This window comes from Camelus dromedarius, chromosome 3, assembly GCF_036321535.1.
Source record: "Camelus dromedarius isolate mCamDro1 chromosome 3, mCamDro1.pat, whole genome shotgun sequence".
Lineage (NCBI taxonomy): Eukaryota > Metazoa > Chordata > Mammalia > Artiodactyla > Camelidae > Camelus > Camelus dromedarius.
Window position 1 is genome coordinate 86507186 of NC_087438.1, and position 25543 is coordinate 86532728.

Here is a 25543-nt window from a genome sequence, read left to right on the forward strand (position 1 = left end):
CCATATGGCATTCTGATGAGCTTACACTTCGCCTTAAGTGCCTCTATATCAGAAAACAAGAGCAAAGCTAAAACAAAGTGAGTCATCTGGTTTTGTCTTTGCTTTCACTGCATGAGATAATGTGGAGGTGTTAATTACAAGACTTCACTGAGTCTTGACTAATAACAGTGTGCAAACAAATGTGTGTCAGGCTCAGCCACAGAAATGCTTCTACTAATAAGGTAAAACTAGCAATTAGAGCTGACAATGAAGTAATACTTTCCGTTGAATATTCATTAATGTAGTCCTTGTTTGGGAGAAAGGAGGCTTCTGATTGTCCAGATGGAAACCTAGAATAGGAACCCTGGTCATTCCTTTTAAATGAATTAACCACCATTTGGTGAGCCTGCACACTGGATTAATTCCCTTTTGTACTAATGCACTGACCCTTTGCTTCAAAGGCAGAGCCCTGATGGCCACTAAGATCCCTCAATCCGTGACCTTGGCATAATAGGGACAAATTGAATTCCCAGAAGGATAAAAATGATAGTGACCAAAGAACATCACTAACAGCAGGCTAGAGACACAGCATGTTTTATTTAAATTCTTCTCTACAGCTCCCAGGGTTTCCCGAAGAAAGAGTGTGATTAGCTTACCTAACCCAGTCATGTCACTTAGTCTGATGCTCCTTTTTTTTTTTTTTTTTTTCTTTTCCTTTTCCTTCCCTTCTCTTGTCTCTCTTTCAGAAAGCAGTTCTGACATGCTCCTTTAAGCACACAAGAGCCACTGCTGTTGTGCCAAAGAAGCAGCCTCCCAGAAAAGAGCGTGCTGGGCGTCAACGGCCCTTTCACATGTTGCACTGTTATTTCTGAAGTGTGATCATGAGTTACACTACTTGGGTAATATATGCCTTTTTAGCCTTTCTTAGTAAAGATGGACAGACTCTATTGATGAAAGCATTTCATTTATGGGAGCCTTAATATCTCGATAAATATTTATAGAAATTCAAAGGCGGGATGTATATTTTTGGGATTGGGAGACCACAAAATCTTTCACTGGAATAAACCATCAACATATCACAATTTTAGAATGGATCAGGACCCATTGTAATATAAAACAGCCTTCTGTTTTAACTTTGGTTGACAGTCCAAATCCTAATTTGGAGGAAGTGGCCCTGTGTTCAGATTAGAAAGCCACAGTCCCAGCCTTCTTCGCAGTTAGAGATGGTCAGATAACACACATCTGGCCAATGGTATTGGCAGGTTACTCAAAGCTACTTAAAACAGGACAGAAGCAGCTGAGAGGCAAAAGTCTTGTTCTTGTGTGTTCTCCTACAGTAGCTGCAAACAACTAGCCATTCTGCAGTAGATGGTGGGGGAAAAAGTGAATAGAATCATAGATCTAGGTGCTTGGGACTTCTTATAAAAGGCATTCCTCTCTCTTCCTCTACATTAAGTTACTAATTATCAGGTCTCTGATTTGCACAGCCAAATCGAATTCCTAACTGAACTAGAATATGGTATCAGAACTGGTGGAGGGTGTGGGGAAGAAAGAATGCTTCAAATAATAGAGTCTAAAATGTTTAACTTGCTTTCTGGAGAGGTGGGACAGTCAGGGCAGTATTGCAGGGGGTAAAGCTGGCTGGTTCATAGTAAACAGGGCAAAATATTTGTTCAGACTCTAGGAAAGCTGTCTACTGACTTCTAAATAATACAGAATGTTGGCACGTGGAGGACTCTTCTCACTGCTTTGAACCAAGACCTAAGGGAGAGACAAACTAACTCAGGAGATGCACAGTCCATAAACAAAAGTGGAAGAAAACACAGGACTCATAAGAGAAGAGCTTTTCCCTAGACCTGTAGTCTAAGTTGTCTAAGAATCTCAAAATTTGGAGCCTTTTTGATAGTTAAGGTACATGTCTGATTGCTGGGGGAAAAAACTTCAAATATAATGTAAAAGAGAACCAGGAGCATAGTTTTCTCTCCTGTAATCGTCCAAGTGTAAGCAGGAAAGCCATCAAGTATGTGACTCCAGGCTACGTTTCTACCTCGCTGCTTCTGGATCTCCTTGTTGCAGTCACCCAAGACAATTCCCAATCAGTCGGGCATTTCAGCAGGCAGGAAAGGGAAGAGGGGGAAGGAGAGGGTACTGTCTTCCCTTTAAAGGCATACTCTGGAAGTTGCACACATTATTTCTGCACGTAACTTACTAGACAGAATTTAGTTTTATGGCCACCCCCATTCACGAGGTCTTTAATCTGGGCCACCATGCACTCAGCTAAAAGCCATGGGTTCCATGACAATGGGAGGGGGGAAGAACTGATGCTGCCTCTCTTGTAAGGTTGAACATCCAACTTCTCCTTTGCCTCAAGAGGAAAGCATTGTAAGCTGAAGACCATACTTTTGCTTTCCTCTTCTGGTCTCCTGAAAATCCAGCTTTTAAAAGCTGCCTACGCCAACCTTAAATTTTTCATAGTTCCATAAAAAAACAAAAAACAAACAAACAAAAAACAACCTAATGTCACTTTAATAAGATAGCAATACTTTGTATTTACATTTGGCTCTTCCATTAGGCCAAAGGGTTGTGGTGTCGGAATGTTCTTTGGCAATTCCAATCAGGAAAAACAGAATCTAAAAAAATTTTCTGAAGATATCTAGGAGAGTGGAAATGTCTCAAGATTCAGTTGTAATTAGCCTCTGAAATTATGTTCCCGGCAACTCTACTGCTTTGACTGAGTTCAGATCAGGCATCCTGGGATGAGCGGCATTGCTAATCCTCTAATCAATGAACGGACACTACATTTGTCAAACGGCATAACTGCCATTAAATGAATATAATTCATAGCTAATTGTTAAAAAGAAATAATTCGCTGTGACTTGACTAGATTTTACTTGTATTCCTTGACTTATAGAAGGATCTTATTAAACAGTGGAAAAATCTTTTTAAAAAATCTGTATTTTGAAGAAAATTTTGTTAGTCACTTTTTTGAATCACACATGGGGTGGATTAATTGACTTAAACGTTATCTGAATGAATATGCTGCTACGAGGATATTCACTGATGTAGTATTTACAATACCAGAAAATTTTAAGCAACTTAAATATCCATCTACAGGGGACTAGTTAAATAAAATATAGTATATCTATGCTAAAAAACAAAAAAAAAAATTATGCAACCCTTAAAATCAGGAGATAGATCCATGTGGAAAGATATTCAAGATACATTAAGATTTAGAAAATTATAAAACAAATATATATATAGTTCCAGTTCATTTGTGTAACACCAAACAAAGCAGGGAGCACATACATACAACTCTAAATGCATGGAAGTTTCTGGAAGCATAGACAAGCAGTTATTCATAATGTTTACCACTAAATAGTAGATTGGTTCTACCTTAAATTCGCATTCATTTTAAATTTTAAAAAGTTATTAAAACCTATAGAAATAATTCTGCCCTAATACATATTGTCTTTAAACATTCCATCGAGTATACAGCCTAAGGAATTACTGAACGAATGTCTACATTGAATCCTACTTCCCTTTGTTTTATATTAAGAGCCGGCTGCAAAATACTGCATTTGTTTAGATAACATAAAACTTGACACCGATTTATTTAATTTGTACTCTTGCCCCACAAGCAAAGCCACCATAAAAGAGCACCATCAATCAGATCTTTCAGGAATGTATTTAATACCTTGCAAACTGTTTTCCTTTTTTCCTTAAATTCTACTTTCAGAAAGGGTTTCCAACTTAGTGAAATTTGTCTAATCCAGCAGTTTTTAGAATTAACTGGAGAAAAATGAGAACTGCCCTTTCTCTCAAACTATGTCTAATACTATTCTTTCTAATGATGCTGTCCTGACCAGCACCTGCCAAGAAAGAAACCATCACTAATTTCCTACCTTAACTGCGAGGTAAAGAACAGATGAAGGGAGCTGATATTCCTTTTGGCAACCTAGACATTAATTTTTTAAATTTCCCCCTTTTTTAAGGGAAAAGTGCTCAATCACCTGGACCTTAAATTTCCAACAAGTATGTGTTAAGTACCATTTCTGCTAATTTAAAGAAAAAAAAAAGAGTACATTCCTTTCCAGGGATCACAAGGTTGAAGTCTGCAGGAGCATGGATTTGAATTTGAAGGTTGTGTAAAATCAAGAAGAGGGCCGACTTCTCTAACCACTGTATGCCTCAGGGTGTCATACGTCACAACAGAAAAATGTTTATTTGGTAGGGCCTTCAAAACAATGACACTGATCATTATGGTAAAACACCAATTACTGAGCTATGTCCTATGAGCCACTATTTCCTAGGCCCTCCGCTAGTAAAGAGAGAAGACAGAAACTTGGTGAAGTTTGTCTTATTCAGCAGTTTTCAGAATTCACTGGAGAAAAATAAGAACTGCCCTTCCTCTCAAACTATGTCTAATAGTATTCCTTCTAATGATGCAGTCCTGGCCAGAACCTGCCAAGAAAGAAACCGTCGCTAATTTCCTACCTTATCTGCAAGGTGAAGAATAGATGAAGGGAGCTGATACTCAATTATCTGTGAATCTGTCATTGAGGCTTTATGATCTAGCGGGAGGAGCCTGGACTTCTGCTATGGCAATACTTTAGATTAAAAAATCACTCATCACATTCACATGGCGCAGTCTTTATATAATGTAGCTAAGTTCTCAATTTCTGAAGGATTAAACATGACTATTGTGGCATAGCAATATAAGGAAAAGTATTTTTTTCTGTTTTTTTGGGGGGTTTTGCTGGGGGAGAGTAATTAGGTTTATTTATTTACATATTAAAAAAATTTTTTAGTGCAGGTGCTGGGGATTGAACCCAAGATCTCATGCCTGCTAAGCATGCGCCCTACCACTGAGCTATACCCTTCCCCCTGTTATAAAGAACTTCTATTATAAACTATTTGCAAACAGGGGAAGGTAAGAATTGTTGAATAATTAACAGCACTTGTCATTGACAGGAGGCTACTGTGGGTTCCACCCTTTACAGACAACCTCTAGAAACTTCATATGGAGCCTGCGAAAATGGATATTATTACTTTCATTTTTCAGAGGAAGAAACTGAGGTTACACACCAGTTAGTGACTGAGTCAGGAATCAAACCCGGGCACAGACTCTGTGAACCTCAGCTCTAAGGCTTTGTCCTCCTAATGAAGGGAACTGGAGACAGGGAGGGGGCAGGGAAAACCTTTCCATTCTCTTTTTTCCTCCTGCAACCCTTTAAAAAGAGAGACAGGACAAAAGAGGAATGCGCGTTCGATATGCGCGATTCTTCGCAGCGCTCTGACGAAGTACCTCAAAAGCTAAGCTCCCATCAATCCTGGAGAGATAGGATCGGCGGAGCATAGTGATGGAGTGAATGGTTTAAAAGAACAGCGGCGACCAAAGGATTTTTTATGCAGAGAAACCCCAAATCTGAGGCAAAGCCCTCTTGTTCATTTGATCTCACTAAAGGTAGGGAGGGCTGCCTGTCAAGGTAATGCATGACTACACTATTTGGAAAAACTACAGTTCTAATTAGATGAGCAAATAAATGTTCATTTCAATTTATTAATATAGCTGTAGGCCTTGTTACAATTTATCTCTTGGTTCTGAGACCAATCCATCTTGAGCTGGGAAGCATTGCGGTGAAGTAGCGGGTTTTAATAATGGATACAGGCGGTGAATTATTCAGGCAGATGGGAGCCAGCCTTGATGCCTTCACTCACTTCTTTAATTAACTGTGAGATGCTGACGAGTCTGGGCTGTCGAGGCTTTCTAAGTTTATCTCCATCAGAACTGCGAATTTTTCTGGAGCCACAGATATGTTGTGTTCCGGCTCATCTTTACCCGAGAAAAAAGGAACACCAGTTCTCCTATCACCATTTTGTCTCCTTAGAGTCTGAATTTTTTGTCTGCTTCAATATTTTTTTCAGGCAACTTTTTGAGGAATGAACATTATTCTTTCTTTTTAAATAAATTTTATTTATTTTTATTTTTTTAATGGAGGTACTGGGGATTGAATCCAGGACTTCATGTGAACATTTTTCTTGATAAAACCAACACCTTTGTTCAGCTGCACCTCTGGATAAGACTTCAACGAAAGAAGATCCAAAATATTTCAATCCTGACTTAAATTTGGGAACTAACTAATAAACTAAACAAAATCCAGATCTGGTCACTTAAGCCCACTGGCTTGGTTTAAAGCCATTTATTTAAGTGGCTTAGAAATCAATGAAGTGCTAGAAAAGAGTTTTGAGTCTCCATTGTACATAGCGTCAAACAAACAAAACTCAAACTCCTATGAGAGGCCGACTGTATTATTTTCATGGAACAGGGGATATTAGTTATGCTGATATGTAATGTGTCCTCGTGTTTCCTGCACATAGAAGTCTCTCAGGGCTTGGCTCTAAACAAATGACAGGACATGGCCTTGTCCAGTGAATTTGCTCCTTTGCTTAACACAGATTTTCTGAGGGGAAATGCATCTAGCTTGTAGACTTTGCCCCAGTATAAATCAATAGTTTTGCTGTGAACACATTAATAACATGCTTAGATAACTGACTGCCCTTATGTGGGCAATTTACTTTGCTGTTACCTGTTACCACAAAAATTTTTTTAAATGCACATAAACTGTTATACGGCAATTTATTAATGCTGTGACAAGAGAGTTCCTCTTTCAATTGTGTCATGTCAGATGGGGAGGTCTGAGCTCACCACTTCTTGGGAGAAATTGAATCACGATTTCTATAAATCAAAAGTCATGTTAAAAGCACTGTGAAGTAAACAATGATGTATATGAATTAGCAGCACAACCAGAGTCAATACAAATCAAAGTGGCTTTATGAAGGTATTGATGTTTTCAGCTCTTCTAAGGTTGAATACATTAAAGCATTTATCCCCCAGGGCATTGTTGATCTAAATGAATCTATTCACTTTGAAACCAGACCATGGTTGTGCTAAAGACACAACTACACACACTGACCAAAGGTGGTTCTGACCCAAACCGAGTGACTTCATCTATGCCCCGATGCTCACGGTAAACTGATGTTAAATGAGTGATACCCAGGGCAAAGACACGAATAAAAAGTGGCTACATCAGTGTGTGTGGTTTCTTTATATATTAATTTCAAAGCCTACAGTTTCTGGAATGCAATATAAATGCTTTTTCTAAGGATTTGGCTCAATAGCACTCATCTGGATATGAATCCTCTCTCAGGATTTAACTTAAACTCTGCTTTTAAGAGACTGATTCTGTACCTTCAAGTTGCATCAATACATTCTGTTACTGGATATTGACTAATTCATTTCCATCGTGCCATCGGCATATCTTGCTTGTCTCAAAGGCAAGTTTATTTTTATACCAAAATGCCACATTTAAAAAATCAGATAATACACATATCCTGTTAGGATTTACTAGATTAGCTAAAGAACATAAAACATCAGATTCTAATTAGACAACTCCAGAGAAAAAACATAGGATGCATATTTCCCCAAAATATCAGGCATCTTTTGGCATATTCAAAGTAAAGTCATCTATTTTGGCCTCTCTGTGGTTTGGAAGAGGATTCTTTGCACAGTGGATACACACTGGAATTCATCTTGCTTTTCTTAGAATATTAGAGCATCTAACTACGTCTCCAAAAGGACCAGCCTCAAATTATCTCACCAAGGGCACTTACAGAGACCAGCAGTTAGAAAGAAGCCTGAGAAATGAAACATAAACGGGTAAGTGGGTGGAAGTCATTTATCTTTTAAGGTCCACAAAGAAGGGGGAACTGTAAATTAAAACGTCGACAATGGGTTCAACACCTCTCTCTCAGGCCCTCCCCACCCTTTGTCATGGAACAGCATTCAAGTGTGGGAATGTTTCTCTTAAACATGTGTAAATCACACATTTAGTCATGCTCCTCGAAGGAGCACCTACCAATGGATCCAGGGGGAGGGGAAGCCAAGGATATTAAATACTAGTCCAGCAGTTTGTTAATGAAACATTTACAACAAGCATTTTGTGTGGCTGTAATAAAAAGGGTGGGGTTCTTTCATCACACTCTTTCATTACTTAGCACGATCTTTAAGAGGATTAATGCTGGGGGAGGGCGGGGTGAGAGAGTGGGGAGAGTGTGCTTATCAGTTGAGTCTCAGGATTGGTAATGCTGAGTTCTTAAGAGATTGCCCCTGGATGTGGGATTACTGAAGTGCAAATTCTTCCAGAATTTCAAGAGACTGGAAAGCAGTTTGTTTGCTCCCCTTCAATGAGAAGAGCTACTGACTTTGTGATGAAATGATCTGGGACTCAGTTTATTCATACCACTTCCTTCTCCTTCTGTCATTTCCAACAGAGAGACTTATTTAATTTATTTAGGCTATTGATGCCCAGTGCATCAATATATGCACTCATGCCACTGTTTCTATGATTAAGCAACAGCTGAGGATGCAAGTTTAATAGCAACCCACTGACCTTTATGATGTTCACATCAAATATCATAACAACAAAAGAAAGTTACCAAGAAGACAGACCCACATTTTAGAAGCTGTGTGTTCTCTACACCTCATTTTCTGCAAGGTTTCCAAACAGCTCAGATAAACTACATCTTTTGGAGGACGCTGAAGCTAGTAAGTGGCCCTTTTATTTTTCCGGGGAGTTAGAGGCAGCTTTTGTTGGCAGTCTTGTGAAAGAGTACAGTACGGATGGCTCATGCTGCCTGAGGTCCCGTGGCTTGGCACTATTTTTAGCACAAGGAAGATGTTAGTTGAAACAGTGTACAATGGACTAATCAGCCGTAATAGAACTCACACTGTTTCTTACTTCACATTGTACTTCTTATGTGCCTTGAATGTAAACAGCTCTTTGCTCTGACAAAGATGGCAGTTTGCCATGGTGGGATTCAGCCTTCCCTAAAGCTCAGCAAACACTGAATAGAAACAAGCCTGAGGACTCTGAAAAAGCAATTGTTTGAATGGATGTCACTTGCAGCCTTCGACAAAATTATTTTTGTTACTTCCATCCGTTTCTCCCCACCTCCCTCCTCAAATTAGCAGGCATTCACAAATGCCAGCTATCTGTGTATGAAAAATTATTTCTATTATTTTTCCACCCACATTTCAAGAAGCAAAAAAATCACATTTTACATAAAGCCTTGAATGATGATGACACCCTATACAGTTTACACTCATTGTGAAAAATGTGGAACATAATGTAATAATATAAAGCTTGATCCGGTAAGTAGATTGAAGTCCCTTTCAAGCATGATAAAAAGGATTCTATTTAAAATTACATCCAACACCAAAAAGAAGTTTATTGTTTTGTACCATCTGTATCTACCATTCGCAGATTCAATAGTTTGCTCCCAAAACATATTTAGAGCAATTTACTATAAAGCAAATTGTTGTTGGCTAGCCTGCCTACACTGTTATCATTCCATGATTTTCCAGCCATGTTGGCTTATTTAAAAGTATTTTGAATTTTTATCATAGTAATACACGTTCAAGATAGAAACAATCAAATAAGGGAAGAGGGTTTTTAAGAAAAGCATCCCTTTCCCATGTAGCCTTTTCCACGTTTAGGCCCATTTCCAGCAGCAATTTTTTAACCTTTTTGATTTTTTAGTTCTTCTGGGAATTACCTTTAAAAGTCTAAATAAGTAATAGGCTTATAATGGTTTTTCCTGTCTCAGTCAATGAATGATTCAACAAATATTCATTGTGTGGTGGGAATGTAAATTGGTACAGCCACTGTGGAAAACAGTATGGAAATTTCTCAAAAATTCTGAAAATAGGGCTACCATATGACCAAGCAATTCCACTCCTGGGTGTATAGGTAAAACATCTAAAACACTAATTGGAAAAGATATATGCACCCCAATACTCAGAGCAGCATTATTTACAATAGCCAAGCTCTACAAGCAACTTAAGTGTCCATGAGTTGATGAATGAAGATGTGGGGGGTGTGTGTGTGTGTGTGTGTGTGTGTGTGTGTGTGTGTGTATATATATATATATGGAATATAAGGAATGGAATACTACTCAGCCAAAACCCCCCCAACATTTTGCCATTTGTAGCAATATAATGGACTAGGAGGGCATTGTGCTAAGTGAAATAAGTCAAAGAAGGACAAATACTGTATGGTATCACTTATATGTGGAATCTAAAAAATACAACAAATTGGTGAATATAACAAAAAAGAAGCAGACTCACAGATACAGAGAAGAAACTAGTGGTTACCAATAGGGGGAAGAAGAGGGGAAGGGCAAGATAGAGGTAGCGGAGTAAGAGGTAGAAACTGTTACTTATAAGCTACAAGGATATACTGAACAACATGGAAATTTAGTCAATATTTTATAATAATTATATATGATAGAACCTTTAAAAATTGTTGTTTCCGCCTTGGGCAGAAATGGCCAGGCTTTAAACTACTGCCTTGCTCTCTCACTGGCTGAAAATCATCCTGAAAATAGTGAGCCTTTAGCTCAAAAGCTGAGGTAAAACCTGAAAGGCCTAACACCTGGAGGCTGCGGCTAAGCATACACCTGGTCACTGGGCAGAGTCCCTTCTGGAAAGGCCATCTGAGTAACACACAAGCACAAACGAAAATATCAAAACATTTTTTTTAACTTCACAAAAACATAATCCTCAATATGCAAAGATATAAAACATGAAAGTTATGAAAAAACCCATGACTTGTAAATATCGTAACTTCATAAAAGGCTAACACCCTATCTTAACATTAATCAGTCTTTTGTAAAAAGAATCTGTAGTGTATGTATTATATATATATTTAACAACTAGCTAAACACTTAAGATCCCAGTGAATACTCAGAGCAAAGTTCTCAAATCGAAAAAGTACAATTAACTAAGAGGTATGAAAAAATATTCAGCTGACCTCACAAGTTGTGAAATGAATGCATATTAAAGCAATACGTTTTGACGGACTATTAGATTTCCAATTTTTTAAGTAAATGATTTAGTTTTGGCAAATGAGCTTTAAGTTAGACAACTGCACATGCCTGGCAGGAGTACAAATTCCTATTTCTGTATATCAGTTTGGCATCAGGTTTCAGGAGTTGTAAAAACAAATCCTTTAAACTCAGGAATTCTACTTCAAGAGTTTATCACCCTCTGCTGTGGTGCCTCAGAGGCTGTTTCAAGAGAAAGCTGAACATCTCTTTCCCAATGATGGGCTGCCAGAAACTAATTGAAGTGGACAACGCATGCAAACTTTGAACCTTCTATGAGAAATGTTTAGCTCCAGAAGCTGCCGCCTATGCTCTGGGTGAAGAAAGGAAGGGCTATATGGTCTGAATTGGTGGTAGGAACAGGTTTCTCCACAAGGCTGGGTGTTGTGACCCACAGCCAGTGCACCTGCTCCTGAGTAAGGGGCACTTCTGTAATAGATTAAGGAGCATAAGAGAAAGAAAGAACAAATCTGCTCAGGGGATGCCTAGTATATGCCAATCTGAGTGTTCTCAATTTGGTTACTGTTTAAAAAAAAAAGGGGGGGGGAGAAAGATATTTTTGGCTGCACTTGTATTACTGTGCTTGAACGCCTAGTACCCCAAAGAGCTGGCTGAATCCACAAATTTTTCAATCTGTATAAAGAAGATGATGTTCCCAGTATGCTGTGGAAAGCCCCTGAACAGAGAAGGTGAGAAACCTTGGTGCCCAAGATTCAGTGTTACATTATTCCACCTGTCCTGCAAGACCAAAGTCAGCTTGCTGCTCTAAAGAAACAGTGTACTAATTAAAAAAAAGGAAGAGGCCACAGGATATGCTAACCACTGGCCAAGAGGATGAAGGACACCAAAGGAAAATGTCAGGAACAAATTGCCAAGAGATAGAGGCTGTCTTGTCTGAGAGCTTCTAACTTGAAGTCTGAGGCCAATCAAAAATCAGATTTTCTACAAGTAAGAAATAAGATCAGACATTGTTTTTTAAAGTTTACCTTAAGTAAATAATCAGAAATGTGGATGAAGATTTATACATAAAGATTCATCTTAGCAAGATTTGTTGTATCAAAAGCCAGAAGCAACCCAAGGGCTCAAAGTTAGCAAAAGTTTTATATCAACTACATCCTATCTATACGATAGTGTGTTGTGTAGCCATTTAAATGAAAATCTCTGATGAGTCTTTAACGTCAAAAAATAATGTTGATGGTGGACATACTAAGTGGAAATAAAAACAATCACATTTATAGCATTACTTCAAATATGTAAAAATCCATAAAAAGATGTGTAGAAGAAAATATGTCGGGAATATAAACATTGATTTGATCATCTTCAGTTGGGTGATTTTATTTTCTTCCTTTTACTTTCCATTTTTACAAAATAAACATTCTTAGAGTCATTGCAAGAGACAACTGCTAAATGTGTTACTCATCCTTAGAGAAAGGGTTCTGTGCACCTCTCCGTGTGCCCCCTGCGAGCACTTACTGCAGGTGCTCAAGTTTTCTGTGTATGTATCTGCTGTGCCATTCTGACTTTCGCTATCTGGAGCTGGGTCAGATTTCACGGGTGGAGGGTGGAGTGCTCCACCACACTCCCCTCACTTCAGACACCAGTTGCAGGCTCTTAGGCCACTCATACTTCTGACCCACTGACTACAAATTTGGGGCTTCCCACTACCTCCCCAGGTTCTATAATCTGCAAGAATGACTCACAGAATTCAGGAAAGCATTATACTTAGGATTGTAACTTTATAATAAAGCCTACAAACTGGAACCAGCCAAATGAAGAGACACAGCGGGTGAGGTCTGAGAGGATCCCAAACAAAAACGTTCCCTGTCCTCATGATGCGTGATCCACCTGGCACATTGTTAAGTATCAATCACCTGGAAGCTCACGGGAGCTTCAGATGTCCAGAGTTTTTATTGGGGTTTCACGACCCAGTCTTGATTGACTGAATCACTAGCCATGAGATTAAACTCAATCTTAAATCCCCTTCCCCTTCTTGCAAGTTGGGAAGTTGGGCTTATAAATGCATGGCTCAAAGCCTCAACCTCCTCATCACATGGCTAGTTTCTCAAGCCTGCATCCTGAAATTACCCAAGGGCTCACCAGGAGTCACCTCATTGGCATAATTCCCAGTGTGGCCCAAGGGGCCCACCATGAATAACAAAGACACTCCTTTCCTTCTGGAAATTCCAAGGATTTAGCGACTCCCTCCTAGGAATTGGGGACAAAGGCTAGTCAAATTCTTTATTACACAACAATATCTGTCTCAACCATTGGCTGTGCCCTCCTATGTGGAGGATGCCTAACCCTGAGACTGGTCCCCAGCAGATTTTTCTTTTAAATCTGGCAGTTTAAGGAGGTTTGCCTAAAACCCATTAGTGACTTAGAGAAGCCCCTCACTGTGAGGTCATTTTTCCAGGAATTAGTAATGCACTGGTATTTTGGATATAATTTAATCCATTGCTGAGAACTGTAATACAACAACAACCATAAGACAGTTTTTTTTTCTTTCACCATTTTTCCCCCTCTTTGGTGATATCTATCTATAGAAACACACTAGCTAGTTTTGAATTAACTAGGAAATTAATAGAGAATGTATACGCTTTGTGCAGGGAAAGGCAACTAACAGAAGTGCAGGATTGGCAATTTCTAGGCTGTGTTTATGAGCATTTAAGACCATTAATATTAAGTAAGTTATAGAAGTAAGTGCTAGTATTTTCTTTTCTGTTCTGAATCTAAGGATTGTCTGGGGATTGGCATTTAGAACACCAAAATGGTTTGGGGGAATCTGACAACTTGGCTGATTACATTTATGCTTGCTCTTTTATTCCAAAAGCTATTTCCTTCTGATGGGTTATATAGTCAATGCAGAATATTGATTATTTAACTTAGTTCTTCAAGTCTTTGAAAATTTCTATTACACAATTTCCTAGATTAAAATTAGGACTGCTGCCCAGTTTGTTTGTTTGTTTGTTTTTAACTTCATAAGTCTACGTATTCAAAATTAGTCCCTTAAAATTGAGTCAACTTTTTATCGAGACAAAATAATCCACAACATAATTTTAAATGTTTTACCCAAAGACAACGGCAAAAGTTCCAGGCATCACAGTTCACTAAGCTTTTCCTCTAAGCACACAGAGGTGCCTTCCTGGCAGTCCTAGGGCAGTCTCCCTGAGCACTGCTTCACTTTCTCCAGGCCCTTCCCTGGTCTGAACCCTTAGTTTTTCTCTCCCTTTCTGTGCAGACTTCATTCCAAGCTTGTGGGAGAAGACAGGACTTGCTGTAAATTAGGATGAACAGAGGGCCTCCTGTGTTTATTGATCTTGTTGTGGTCTCCTGTGACTATGAAACTGAGCAGGACCCTGTGGGGCCCTCCTGGGTACAAATCCTTTCTGTGTCTCCCATTTCTTGTTTATAGGAAATAGGCTTCATTCAGCCTCCTTGACCTTCCCTGCGTTCCAAAGGGCACATTCAAACATTGCTCATCAGGGAGAGGATGGAATGCAGACACAAAGGAGCAGTTAGGAAAGAACAGTGCAGCCCTGGGGCAGGGTCCTGGTTCCTCCACAAGAAATAGACATAACAACATCTTTGAGTTCTTCTGTAGTAACTAAGGCCCCCACCCAGGTGGAGGATGGTGACTTCAGGCTGAGCACAAGATTCCTGGAACATCACTACCAATCAATCAGAAGAAAGTCTGTATACAGTGGAAGATAACAAAGACCCTGACCCCTCCTTAAATGATTCTCCCTTTAAAAACTTTCATGGTTGAGCAGAATCTTTGGAGTTGATTTTGGACATAATTCTGCCTTCTCTCAGGTTGCCAGCATCCTGAATAAAGCAACTTTCCCTTTCCAACCAATACTCATCTCTCGAGTATTGGCTTTTGAGCAGCAAGCAGCCAAATCTGAGTCTGGTAACAATTATACTCACAGTAATTCCTAGGTGTCATCCAGTACCCAGTATATATTTAAATTTTTCTACTAAAGCCAATGGTTGATTTTCCTTTATTTAAAACTGGGGAGACCAAGTATCACTAATTATCAGAGAAATGCAAATCAAAGCTACAATGACGTATCACCTCACACCAGTCAGCATGGATATCACTCAAAAGACCACAAACAATAAACGCTGGAGAGGGTGTGGAGAAAAGGGAACCCTCCTACACTGTTGGTGGACTTGTAATTTGGTGCAGCCATTGTGGAAAACAGTATGGAGATTCCTTAAAAGACTAAAAACAGACTTACCATATGATCCAGCGATCCCACTCCTGGGCATATATCCAGAGGGAACCTTAATTCAGAAAGACATCTGCATCCCAATGTTCATAGCAGCACTATTTACAATAGCCAGGACATGGAAAAAACCTAAATGTCCATTGACAGAAGACTGGATAAAGAAGTTGTGGTATCTTTATATGATGGAACACTACTCAGCCATAAAAAATGACAAAATAATGCCATTTGTAGCAACATGGATGGCCCTGGAGACTGTCATTCTAAGTGAAGTAAGCCAGAAAGAGAAAGACAAATACCATATGATATCACTTATATGTGGAATCTAAAAAAAAAAACAAAAACAAAAACAAATGAACTTATTCACAAAACAGAAACAGACTCATAGACATAGAAAACAAACTTACAGTGACTGGGGGGGAAGGGGGTGGGAAGGGATAAGCTGGTAGTTCGAGATCTGTAGATACTAATAGATATAAAATAGATAAACAAGTTTAAATGGTATAGCACAGGGAACTATATTCAGTATCTTGTAGTAGCTAATGGTTATTTATTCAATAAATGTATCTGGGTATTATTATTTAAAAAAAAACAAACTGGGGAGAGTAACAGAATGTTTGTATGTAACAAGATGATGTGGCTGAGAAGGGAAAATTAATGATGCAGGATTGAGTGGAGATCTTTGCAGGGGTGATGTCCCTGACCAGGACCCTGCACCATGCTCAGCATCCAGGGGGACCATCATGTGGTTTTCTCCGTGACTGGTTTCCTGACAGGGTGCATCAAGGGCACCTGTCTGTGCAGGCTTCAGGGGATGAGACTGAAGGAAGAGCAGCCTACCAAAGTGGTCTGAAGATTATTTTAAACTGAAAACCTCTGAATAGACAGCAGTCACAGAAAGACATTATCTAAATAAACAAAACCTCCTGAAAATACAGCTGCTCACTGACCCCCCTCTGAAGGAGTTTTCTGTTTGAAAGAAGGGTGACATACACTACTAGGAAACAGGAATTCAGCTGCCATACTCCCCATCCTCCACCAGGAGGAAGTTCCCAGCCAGGAAGGAGATAGATTGCCCATTTCCATTAGCACCAAAAAGCCCAATAGAAGCTTCCAGATCTTCCCACTGCTCTTTGTTAAGCTGGTATATAAACCTTCATCTCTAGCCATCTTGTGAGTTAGTCATCACTAAGCAACTCCTATGTGCTCTTTTTAAAGAAACTTCGTCTTTTCTCCAGTTAATCTGTTTATTTTCAGGCCTCTGAATATCTGTATCTAAGTTGGTAGAGAAAAACTTTTTCCTCCCAACAAGAACCTGGGTACATGTGGAGAGTTGGCCTTAGTTAAGAGCATGGACCCTTAATCTCTGGTAACAGGAGAGAAAGCAGAGGGACTGGTGTACATTCAGTCTCTCATTCTCAAACTGGAAGTGTATCTACTCTCACTGACTCTTGTCCTCACTTCCCATTCATTACTTGACCTCTTCCAGTACGGCTGCCAGGCTCAACACATAATCATTCAATCACTCATCAAATTTTTCTTTAATCCTACTATATACTCTAGGCCCTAAAGCTACAGCATTGAACAAAACCTAAGAATCCCTACCTCTGTGGAGCTAGCTTTCTGGTGGGGGGAAACCAGATATAATACAACCTACACAATACATTCAGTGGTAATAAATATGATGGATAAAAATAAACATACACACACACACAGAAGACAGGAAAGGAGTAATGGAGTATTCACTGCCTCACTGAGAAGGAGATATATGAATAAAGACCTGAGGAGGTAAGGAGAGCACTATGGATATAGTGGGAAGTCTGTTCCAGGAAGAAGGAGCAGATAAGCAGTGGAAGTGTGCTTGGTGCATGCAAGGAACAGCTAAGAGATAAGGAGTGAATAAGCAAGGGGAGGAGGCATAGCAAGAGATAAAACTAATCAGGTCACACAGGGCCAGATTGTGTGGGAGCTTGTAATTCGAAGTGCTTTGGCTTTATTCTGACTAAACCGAGGATACACTGGAGGGATGCAAGCAGACAAAATGGACTGTAGGGGAGCAAGGATGGAAGCAAGATGAGCAGTAACAATGTTGGTGCTGTAATCTTGCCAAGAGATAATGGGCACTGCTTTGGAAAGCAATCTGGCAGTTCCTCAAAGCATTAAACAGAGTTACCCTATGATCCAGCAATTGCACTCCTAGGTACACACCCAAGAGAAAGGAAAACATATGTTCAAACAAGACATGAATACTCACAGCATCATTATTCCTAAGAGCCAAAAGGTGGAAATAACCTGATGTCAATCAACTGATGAATGTATAAACAAGGTTTGGTATATCCATACAATGGAATATTATTCAGTCATAAAAAAGAATGAAGTACTGATATGATTCTGGGGTTTAGGAAAGAGCTGGACTAGAGTTTAGATTTGGGAGTTATCAGCATAGGAATGGTAAGTAACTGGTTAGAGTCATCTGCTATCTCCAGGCAGCCAAATCTTCATCTTGACTTCTCAATAGCACTGGACATTACTGACCATGGTCTTCATCTAAAATGGCCCCTTCTCTTGCTTTCAGTAGAGAAATTCTGCTGTTTTCTTCCTTCCTCTCTTGTCTCTCCCAATCTGTGTAATTTGCAGGCTCATCTTCCCCCCTGATCTTCAATTCAGAGCCCCTCATGATACTAGGTACTCTCTACTCTAGATCTTACCCATATTCTAATTTCATTTATCTCCTATACACAAACTCACAAGTGCACTTCAGATCCTTTACATAACCACTAAATATATATCAAAAGCATCTCAAATTCAGCTTGTGCAATACTAAACTCATCATCTCTACCTCCATTCCCAATCCCAAACTGGTCCTCTTCCAACATCCCTTACTTCAGTAAATGATTTACATATTCATCTAAACTACAAACCAGAAGCCTTCTTTGGTATCTTCTTCCTCAGCATATCTAATCCAGCAACAAATTCTCAGAATTTCATCTCCTAAAATATTCTCTAAATGTCTCTACTTCTCTGTGTTTTTACTGGTGAGCAAGGCAAATACATTTCCACTGTATAATTTTTCACAAAACAATCAATACTAATAATCAGCATTTTACCATTCTTAAGCCCTGGAGGCAGGCTAATTACAGAATATTGTGGATTTTTTAAAATGGTGACAGTGGGGGTATGGGTTCCTTGTTCAAGTTGAGGATTTTCCCTCCTCAATGTTCTCTACAACTTTCCTTTTTGGTTTTTCTAATTCTTGTCTCTTTTAAATCCACATCATCCTACCAGTTATCACCAGACTAATTCTCTTAACATGTAGTTGTTAGTTTCCCAGCTCAAAAAATCAAAACTACATTTTGCCTAGGAATTTAAGAACAAACTCCTAATACAGCATTATAGGTGCATCGCCAAGTCCAAACATTCTTCTTCTCTATGTTCCAGTGTTAGGGGTTGAATAGTGTTCTCTTCCAATTCATGTCCTTCCTGAAACCTCAAAATGTGACCTGATTTGGAAATGGAGTCTTTGCAGGTATAATCAAGTTAAGGTGAAGTCACCAGGATAGGCTCTAACCCAAATGACCAGTGTCCTAATAAGAGAGATTTGGAAACAGACCTATAGAGAAAACACCATGTGACAACAGAGGCAGAGACTGGAAGGATGCAGGTCCCAGCCAAGAAATGACAAAGGTTGATGGGTTTCACTGGAAGCTGGGGAGAGGGAACGTAGGAGTCTCCTTCATGAGTTACAGAGGGAACAGGGCTTTTCAATGTCTTAATTTTGGACATCCATCTTCCTGAACCATGAGACAATAAATTTCTGTTATTTCAAGCCACCCATTCACCCAGTGTGTGGTATTTTGTTATTGTAATCCTGGAACCTAATACATCCACTTACATTGGAAAATTCATGGTTCTCCTGAACCTGCATTCTGTGCTTTAAAAAAATTCAGGTGTAATTCATACAACATTTACCCTTTTAAAGTATACAATTCAGTGGTTTTTAAAATATTTTTCACAAGGTTGTACAACCAACTCCAGTACCTAACTTCAGGACATTTTCCTCGGCCCTATAATAAATCCCATTCTGTTAGAAGTATAGTTCCCCAATCCCTCCACCTCCCCGTTCACAAATCTTTCTCTGTGGATTTGCCTATTCTAGACTGCACTAATTTATTTGTTTCCATGCCTTTTCCTCATGCGCTCTTCCCACTACCCCTATTTGCGTTTTGTAACTATTTATGTCATTCACTCACGCACTAAATTCTTCCTACCTGAGGACAGGGAACGTGTATCCCTGGTCCTAGTACAGGACCTGGTACACAGTAAGCATCTGCAACATGCATCCTGAATGAAAATATGAATCAATGAATGCCCATCTTAAAGACCACCCTCTTTCTATCATCTGTCTTTTCTCATTTGGTTCAAATCTATGGTTCTAACCCATGTGGTTCTCCTGGAATTAGATTGGTTTTGATATGTGAAATATAAACACACGATAACACATGCTACAATATTCAGCGGATAAAAATTACTGAAGAAACTACTCTGCCCCTAGCATGGAACAAGACTCTCTCTACTAGGCAAAATAATTATGGTCATAAAGTAGACATAAATGAAAGTTTGAGTTTTCGTGTTTTTCAAGGCCATCTGCACCATTTACATTAAAGATGTTACAGTCTGAATGAGGCTGTCCAAGACTAGAAATAATGTGACATACAAGAGATCAGCACGTGGATTCTTGGTCTGAGTATAAATTGCTGATAGAAGATAAATGATGCTGCATGAAATTGTGACTTGAAAAGCAAGTAAACCATGAATCATTCCCATGTACAAGGTTGTAATCAGAACAATGGAGAACTGATATGTGAATTGTTGTCATTTACTCTGCTGTTGGCAAAACACTGGCCAATTCATGGCTATGCATATAGCTTAAATGTTGCAACATGAACACAATTCATATTATCTGGAACAGTGAACACTGTTTCCAATTAATTTTTTTTACCATATGTTTAGAAAAAAAAGATACCTTAATTAGCTAAAGTGAGGACATCACATTGTGCTTCTCTGTAGAAAGATACCATATGAATAGATATATAACTGTCGGTGTAGTATTGTATTGCACTTTAAGATATATAGACTATATTTTCCATATTAAAAAATATTGAAAACATCTGACGACTTAAGTATTATTATTACCCACATTTACAAATGAGGAAGTGTCTCTGGTAAAATGAATTGATTTGCTTGTGAATCTATCAAGGTAGTATAGGAGGCAAGACACAAACCCGTCTTTACCTTTGAACGTCAAACATGCTATGTTCACAATCCAAATGTTAGGCATGGCACAAATAGGCCAAGTTGCTCTATTTAATAACAATGATGATGATGATGTAATAGAAAATAGTAACGAGTAAATCTATGGCTCGATTTGTCTCTGTTAGAATGTAAGCACTACGAGGAGAGAGATTCAGTTTAGTTCACTGCTGCATCCCCAGTACCTAGCCCGGTCCCTGGCACATAATGGGCCCTCAAACAAAACGTCTTTATAAATCAAAGAATAATACAACACATTTTCAAAGATATTTCACACATTATTTCACTGTTGTCATATTCTAAGTTTTTTCACTCTGCTCCAATATTCTTTTTATTACTCCCCGTTGTATAAAAGATGACTCAAAAATCTTAAAAATCAGTGCTGAGAGATTAAAAATAGGATATACTAGTCATCGAGACCAGGCCCATAATAGGATCCCAGCTGATCTTACTTTGAGGATAATGAGTACTAACTTGAATAGGTTGGCTTCTCCATGGATGGCAGGTGTTGAAAGGCATGTAGAGAAATTCACCACTGAGGAACACAAACATCTGCCAAGATTAAAAAACAAAAAATATCTCTACATTGAAATTCTGAAACGTGGGAGAAGGTTGGCTTCCCTTCATAAGGGTGGGTAGTATTCAAGGTCATAGCCTGTTAGAGCTACTAAAATGTCTTTCTTTACTATTATCCTGGTTTTTACATTTATTATGGAGAATCAAAAAGTGATTAATCGAGTTTTAAAATGAATATTTTGTTTAGGGATAGAAAGAGAAGAAGGCCCTAGGCTCTGAGGAGTCTCTTTCCAAGGGGCCTCCTTGTTTTGAGAGGAGGTGCTGAGTTAAGTGGGATGTAGCTCTGTTTCACTTTCTTTAGCCTAGGAAGTTGGGAAAGGGATTCTGCTGCCAAAACAAGTTTGAAAACCACTTGTATTTGAAGTATAACAGCCCCAACTTTCTTTTCTTTAAGACAGTTTTACTTATGTTTTCCTCTCCACCCAGAAGCAATAGCCAATCAAAGGTAATGCAAGGTATTCTTAACGTCAGGGGTGCGTATCCAGCTGTCCCAGTTCACGGCGGCGCAATTAAGAAGCGGGAAGGAAGAGACAAGAAAGGCTCGCAACAAGCACAGGCTCCCTGATGCTACACCACTATTCTTGGAACTATTAAGCTGTTTACTCACAGGTAAGGCTCCAGTGTTCATCAGTACCCGCTACCTGGGAGGCTAAGAAATTCAGCTCTGGTTTGTCAGCCCCGAACAGTAACACAACTCCCGCGGAAGGGCGGGAGGCACGGGGAGCCGGATGCCGCTCCTCGCGGTAAGTTTACCGGAAGTAAAACAGAACAGGGCGTGATTGGCTAGGACAGAGCTCCTCCTCACCAGCCCCACCCCCTCAGATTTTGTAGAGGAGGCACCTGTGCATCCTGAGGAACTCACGAATAACTTTATGAGCTGCACCTGACTCATTTGCGGCAGAGACACAGCCTAGTAAAAAACATTCAAAACACTCTTGCAAATTAAGTATTATCATTAGCCCACATTTACAAAGGAGGGATTAAGCTATGTTTTAAAGATTAAACTATGTTTCATACTGCTTTTTAAATTTTTTTGTTTTGTCTTTTTTTGAGGGGAGGTAATTAGGTTTTATTTATTCATTTTAGTGGAGGTACTGAGGATTGAACCCAGGACCTCGTGTATGCTAAGAACACACTATACCACTTTGTTACACCCTCCCCGCAACACTGCACTTTGAAAAAAAAGATGGACCTATGTGGTACACTTCTAAGGAAATATTTGAAAAATCTTTGTAGAGAAAAGCCTCAGTTACCTGGAAAAATCTCACTGTTTGAAATAGAGAATCCCTGAGGGAGTCCAATAAAGGAGGTGTTACTTTACTTAGATGTAACCATATGTTTCATTACAGGAAGACACACTTGTGGAAAATCAACAAAATGTCCATAGATACTTCCATTTCATAAAGCATAGATGGTAGTGTGGGTTTCTGTAATCTTTTCCTTTAAGTCTAAATTATTTTGAATAAATGTTTTTTAAAACCAGTTTGTAAAAAGTGAGTCTGTTCTTTAAGTTCAGTGTTTTGTAAATAAATACATTATTTTAAAAATGCACTTCTACTAGAAAAATTAATGGTATTACCTACTGTTTTGCAAAGAAATATGTTTAAAAATAATTGCCCCACCTTTAAAAACTAAACAATTAGTAAGCGCTCAGGCTTTTCAGCCACCTATTATATGAAACTGCTTTATTATCATTAATATTACTTGTGATCTAAATTCACCTAAAAATTTCTGATCTCAATTCACCAGAGAAGTAATTCATCCAATAACACGAGTGAAGAGAACTGATCAGGTACACACACACACACACACACCTTGTGACACCACCCAAAACCCATAGCAGGTAAAACGCCAGCCCAGAAATACAACCACTATTAAGAAACAAATGTTCTTTTAAAGAAGTATTTCCTTTGCTTCCATCCTACTTTTCTTTAGAAAAAAAAATCTCTTATTTCATTGTGAAAATGAAGTCAAATGAGGTAGCCTTGAAAAAAAGAAAGCTTCTATATACTCCATATGAAGGAACTAAATCAGGACACATGAAAAAAGGGTAGACGTACTGTGATATAATGCAATTGGAAAAAGACTGGCTTTTTCCTTTGCTTTTGATGGAGAACTCTGAAAGAGTGCCAGTAAGAACAAGCTCCTCTAGCTGACATTTCATTTCTTAGCAGCGAGATAGATTAGTGCTTGCTTCTCTGCAGCTCATGCATTACTAGCCCTAGTACTTCAGAAATGAAAAATCATGTCCTCAATTTATTCTTTATTGCATAAATGTTATACAAAGAGAATGGAAATTTGCATTTGGCTCTTCATTCCTGTTAAAATATTGTGGTCTGGATAACAGGTTAAGAAATACCACAGTAGCCTTGTCCTTTCATATTTCGCCTATATAAAACAGCTTAATGGATATCTGGATAAGGTGAAGAGAAATGAGAGTAGAATTATGTTAAATTGGGGCATCTCTAAATAGCTTACAAAAATTTTTATCACCTTTTCAGGGCATGACTAAAGAGACCCACCTGTAAATCTTTTTAAATAGCTGAATCAAAGGGAACCAGAACCGTCTTCAAATCATCAGCAACACAAATCAACCAAAAGGTAACTGAACTACAGAATTCAAAAGAAAGGCAAAGTCTAAAGGAATACACAGTGAAGGATTGAGAGACTCCTAACAAAATGCTTGAAAGCCACTCTTAAGAGTCACTCCATAGGGAAAAAAAAAAAAAAGAAAAAGAAAAAAGAGTCACATCTGATCTATTCTCTTCCAGGGAAGAGAAAGCAATTTTCAACCAAGCAAATCCAAGGAGCAAACTCAGACTTTCATTTGTGGAGCCCACCTTATTCTGCCTTATTCTGTCCCTGTCCCATGAGGTTTCACACTTTGGTTAAACTTAAGCTTTTGTTCTTCAGATCTATATTTTTTGTCTTAGTTAAACCTGAGTGTTTGAGTTGGGATGGGGTGGGGGTGGAGGGGGACCTGGGTGAGGAAAGATGTTAAGCCTTTGCTGCTTCTCTCCAATTGTGTGTTTACCCCCAAGTAATCTTCAGTGCTTTGGAGAAATATTGTCTGAAAAAATTAAATAGAATTAAAATAATTCTGGCTGGTAGACTTGTATACATATGACAGGTCATAAAATTGTTATAAATATATTTGGAGGGTGAAATAAATTCTGGGCAAGTGCAAATGTTTTCGACTTAAAGAGTCAATATTAGAATCTTGAATTATGAATCATTTCTTTAGACTATTTGATCTGATCTGGGTTTTATCCTTAGATAAATTTTTGGATAATAATTTTACACAACTGCCTAAAATTCCTTTCCAGCCATACAAAACTTCCGTAAATAGTACCTCTCTGACCCCCTAGGAATCTTCAAGATGCACTCTCAACCCCTTCTCTCTCCACAGACACTCTGGCCCCCAGTGCACCCCCACAACTGAACATGGGCGATGCACTGGCGACTGTGTTGAACATATAAAACCACAAAGCCTAGCAGCATCTTTCAAGGTGTAAGTTTGAATTTCTGCCCTCTGGGGCCTTGTGGACTGCTTCTGGAAGCTTGCTGAGTTAAACTGAGTCTAACACTAAGAGGAAGAAATTGTTTGTGGTGCTAAGGAAGAGAAAGTGAAACACTTGAGGGTTTAATTTAAAGCAATATGACATTGGATTACTGCCAATGGAAATTTTTCAGAAAGCCCATCTTTTGTGAGAAAGTGAACTCCCAAATAGTTACAGGACGAGAACAATTTTTTGGGGGAAAAAAAAAAACTAAAAACCAAGTAATTGTTTTAAACAGTTCTCCACCCCCCCACCATGAGGTAAGATCTTTGTACTTTCCAAAACTTTCCTAAAATACAATGTAGAGAAATAATAAAATACAAAGAAATGCAATAAAGCTGAAAGTTAAGTCTTTGTCTTAGATAAGTTACTGCCATTTACATAATTCCTCAGACCTTGGACTTTAAGAAAATTGTAACAATGAGGTGTAAGCCTGAGGGAAATGAAACACGGCCTGCATCTCCTTTCTGCTCTGCTGCTGTTGACTTAGGGAGTTCAGGTAGTCAGACAGAGAAAGTGAACGTGCTTTTTCACAAAACAGAAACAGACTCATAGACAGAGAGAACAAACTTACGGTTACCAGAGGAGGAAGAGGGTGGGGAGAGATAAATTGGGAGTTTGAAATTTGCAGATACTAGCTACTATATATAAAACAGATAAACAACAAGTTACTCTGTGTAGCACAGGGAACTATAGTCAATATCTTATAGTAACCTATAATGAAAAAGAATATGAAAAGGAATATATGGATGTACACGTATGACTTAACTATTATGCTGTACACCGGAAACTGACACATTTTAAATATTACAGTACTTCAATACCCCCCCCAAAAGTACAAAACAGACAAAAAAATCCAAGGGTTTGTGTTTTTCTGAATCAGCGGGGGAGCAGTAAAACAAAGCTGGGATGTGCAGAATTACTAATGTGTTGATCAAAGGAGTG

The 25543-nt window shown here is 38.8% G+C and overlaps 1 pseudogene; it reads left to right on the plus strand.

The window, feature by feature from the left end:
• Positions 1–6918: 6918 nt before the first annotated feature.
• Positions 6919–24518, plus strand: LOC116149765 (small ribosomal subunit protein eS6-like; annotated as a pseudogene).
• Positions 24519–25543: the final 1025 nt, after the last annotated feature.